Raw genomic sequence first — 4,594 nt, 5'->3', positions numbered from 1 at the left:
CTACGCTCCTTCTAAGCCCCATCTGCCTTTCTTCTTCTCCTCATCATCATCTCTATCCTGCCTCTTCTCTTTCTGTCTAACGCCTTCGCTGCGGGTCAAAGTGCAGTAACTGGGGAACAGTACAGAAAGGTGTCTGTGCGCACATGAGGGATAACAAAGTGGGAAAGAAAGAAAGCGAAGCAAGTGAAGCAGGAAGAAAGAAAACTGGTGAGAGAGAAAAATGCAGTGTTTGGGTTTGGTGAAATACCGCAAGTATATTGACACATTCTGTGGTGCCAAGTCTTTCCTTTGTAGGAGTCTACGGTTACTCCTGTTGTTCTCTGGCTCTCTCCAAAACTCTCCCTCACTCTGTCCTTCTGCGGCTATCCAATAAGAGTCAGGCTTTGTTGGGCACAGAAACCTTTCTTAAACTCTCCGATAACCAAAACAAACTGCCACCGCAGAGCACAAGACATGTCAGTCACTACGTGTGTGTGTAAGTGTGTGTGTATGTGTGTGTGTGTGTGTGTTCCTGAATTTCTAATCACGAACACATTCACAGGCCTTAATTTTTATACAGCCCCCTTTAATAATTGGGATGTCACAATGAAGGTTAGATGTGATTCTTGGATGAAGATACAAGATAAAAAGGACACTTGCCAATGTTTTAACTTATTTTCACATGGTGTATTAGTCATGGGATGATGTATGTAATGCGGGGAATCTGCCAAACCTCGATATCTGTCTTAAATTTAACAACCATTTTAGTTACACTCTCCGCTGATGGTTTCTAACGTCATAGATGGCAGAAATACTTCTGCAGTAGAGCTTGGCTAGTTCTCTCTACACCTCAGCCAGATGTTGCAGCTGAAACCCTCTTTTCAGTCAACCAAAATTAAATCTTGGTTTTCACAAAAGAAACCAAGTATTGCCACTTTCATACCACGTTTCACCATGGACATTTAATTAAATAAAGTGATAATGTTTGAAAGCCAATTTTTTCAAACATTGTTCAAAAATGGATGGATCCCAGCAGCAAACACGTCGAAGTGTGCTTTGGATACTTAAAATTCGAATTGTAAGTCGCTTTGGATGAACGCGTCAGCCAAATACAATATCATGTAAAAAAACAATACGTTATTTCAGTTAAACAGTTCAAAAAAATAGGAAGTACCAAAGGTCAGTACACCTTGTGAACCTTAGCGTGGGTTGTTGCTAGCTTCAGTTTTAAAATCCTCACTTTAATCAACAGGTGAAACTTGGCCTGGGTCTTGAGGAGTTGTTACATTTATTGATATTTATTGATTTATACATTGGCCGTAAAATTATTTGATTTACATCTTTGCTTGGCTGATACATGGCTTAGAGAGAAGTCACAAAATCCTCTAGAAAAAAGGACTATTGAGAAACGCTCACACGTGACCCTAAAGCACTGAAGGACAGACTTTCTAAGCAAAGACCAGGACGAAGTTATCAATATGAATGGTGCTGAAATGATTGTCATTTTAATGGGTTACATGAACAGGCACAAAAGCCACGTGGTGAGCTAGTACTTTGGCCTACCAGTGTAACTCAAACAGATTTGTGAGGATGTCTCTATATTCAATGATTGTAAACCATGAGGTTGGCTGAACTACATATGAACCTTATTTGCATAGAAACAAGTGATTAGAAAAGACACTGCCATCCCTGAAACTATTTTTATGCGAGTATACATTTGGACAAGCAGCCATAATAACTGGCATGCCAGCGTGTGATTAGACAGAATGTCCACCTGGGGTCCATGAGTGAGGGAGCGACCACATGTTACTACTACAGTCCACAGTAGGCTAAAGTGCTGTGGGGAAAAGTATGTGACTCCGAGACAATTGCATTAACTTGTGTGGGTGTGGAAAAATGTGTATTACAAATGTGAGCGTAACAATGGCTGCCACTGTTAAATCTGGCTGCAACTCCTATTTGAGCAAAGACAGACATGCAGGGACAGAGACAGAGAACACAACTGGGAGATAATACAAATACACTATATAGAAAAACATACGTCTTAGTTATGAGTAGTAAAACTTGCAGTAGTACACACACTGACACATAAAACGTTAGAATACAGGCCAGAATGCAAACAGCTTTGTCATCTCTTACTTTGGAAGACACACACACACATATGGATATAGTTGGGAGAGTAATGTAATGTATGCACAATCCCCAAACCAATAAATACAGAACACATCTTCAAACACTTATTTAGTTTAGCAAACTTTTCCTTCCTCTCCCTCCTCCCTCTCTCCGTTCTCATTAACAGGAGCTCTTCCCAGCCAGCTTTGATTTATTGCTGACCTCCATTTAGCCAGGGATCAGACAGAGTGTGCTGTCTTTTCAATCTATCTCTAGTTAGGTTTTATTTCCCTCGCCACTGTGATTGTGTTTCAGTGTCTGGAATTAACATTGAGAACACTGACAGGCATGCAGATGGATGGACAGTAGCAGCGACAGTCCCCACATTAGTTATTCCCTTTATTCACTTTGCAAAGGTTTGATCACTGCACAAACCTGCTTTATACAAGAGCACTTCACCTCCAAGATGAGGCTGATTTATAACACAAATAATTGGACATTTATTCCCAAGCAGTTTAACACAAGTTGATTTGTTTGATTTTGAGGTATCAATCCACTGAGTATTAAAATACACTTCAGTGAAATGGACGTTTTAACACACAGTGGGCAAGCTACCTCTTCTATCGTCTCCCCTGTCAAATGTTTTCCCAATATATCACTCCGGGATGAATAGTAATAAGATATGTTTCTCCTGTCTGCTGTTTATTATGGCGACCCAAATGTTTCAATTTACATGTAAGCAATTTCCTGTGTTTTCTAGAGAAAATGTCCACTTTAAATCAATACAGTCTGGTCCTCGCCACCTTATCTGCTCATGTGTAGGTGGGCTCTGAGATGAAACCGTGGATAGCATTTAAAGCGACAGACACAATGAAGTGAAAAACTGATCTCGCTAGAAGGTTTCCTTACATATGTACAACTGTTGAACCATATGGACCAGAGACAATATTTGTTGTAATTGTATACCCCCAGAAGATTATAGATTTATTTCAGGTTCTGTGCCTGCAAATGTAAAGAATGTCTAGCTAAAAAAACGAATAAGAAAATCAAAGACATCTGAAACCCACAATCTGCCTACAGCCAAAGTGTTTTTTAATCCTTACATTTCAAATACAATAGTGAGGCATTCATTTAAAAAAATTAAAGCTTGGACTCTTCGATTTCTTTACTTTTAAGTCTGAGTCTTCCTTAAAGAAATAGCATTACCTCTTGCCTTCATGAAATTACAATAAGTCTGAATAATTATAATTAAGTTTTTAGTCATAACTGCAGATAAAGATCATGTTATATGATCCAACACTCTAAAGCAGCTACTCAATGGACCTTCATTTTGTGAAAGGTGAGACCCGTTGTTTTTTAAATCTCTTTCCGAAGGCCAGTATAAACTTCAATGTTCAACACGTGACCCTAGAAAAAGAGAAGATGGAAATGTACACATCTACAATTAATTTCACATGAGATGAAAAAGACTTCAGCAGATCTACTGAAAGAACCACAAGCTGAGGTTGTTTTTGAACTGTGGCATTGGTGGTAAAAAAAAAAAACACCACTTAAGTGAATATCTGACTACAGTTTATTGCTTGAAAACACATGTTTTCTAAGAAATGTAGACACAGCAGATGCAATGGTTGAAAAAAATAATACAAGCGATCATCTCGATGTCATAAAAAAGCTTGAGCATGAACACAGCTGATAGCCTGCTAAAAGAAAGCTCACAAAAACAAGACTTTGTTTGTTTTGTTGGCTGGTTTATTCAATCAAGACACAGGCAGCTGATTGATACACCTGTCATTTGCTCAGTGGCCCTCACAGCGACTCAGACAAACTCAGCCAGGCACAAACAACATTCATATTCATCCTTGAGACCAGTGGGCTTATGGGAGTCAGTGTGTTTGTGAGTGTGTCTTTTTGTGTAAGGAGTGTGATGCAGTGGATTTTAAGGTGTAATCCGACAGCTGTTTTTAGGAGATACGTGTTGTTTCACTAGAGACCGTTCCTTGCTTGGCCTTCTGATCTTTAATCCACTGTCTTGTTCTGTTACACTTCACTGAATGCAAAGACGCTCTGAGTGAACAAACCATGTGTATACTGAAAAGAAACATTGTCTCTAACCTGTCCACACACACACACACACACACACACACACACACACACACACACACACACACACACACACACACACACACACACACACACACACACACACACACACACATCCAAGTGAGCAATGGCTGATCCCCTCCAAAGTCTCTGAACACACATCCAACATGTGTGAGGATAATATTTCTGAAGTTCCTCAGAAATATTCCTCAAAAGGAACAATTCAGCCGCTGGAAATTGTCCAAAACTAAAATGTAGACCCCAACTTGCGATAATGGAAAAAGCGTGAAAAATGTCCCTCTCTAGAGGACATTTACCTGGGTTCACTCTTTGACGCCTCACTTTTCATTTGGGTTTATTTTTATACTTTCTCTTTAAATACTCTCTTTAACGCTCCCCTTAC

This window comes from Notothenia coriiceps, unplaced genomic scaffold (assembly GCF_000735185.1).
Source record: "Notothenia coriiceps isolate Sejong01 unplaced genomic scaffold, NC01 NC01_scaffold00024395, whole genome shotgun sequence".
Taxonomy (NCBI): Eukaryota; Metazoa; Chordata; class Actinopteri; order Perciformes; family Nototheniidae; genus Notothenia; species Notothenia coriiceps.
The sequence above is the reverse complement of the archived record's forward strand: the minus strand, read 5'-3'. Positions refer to the sequence as shown.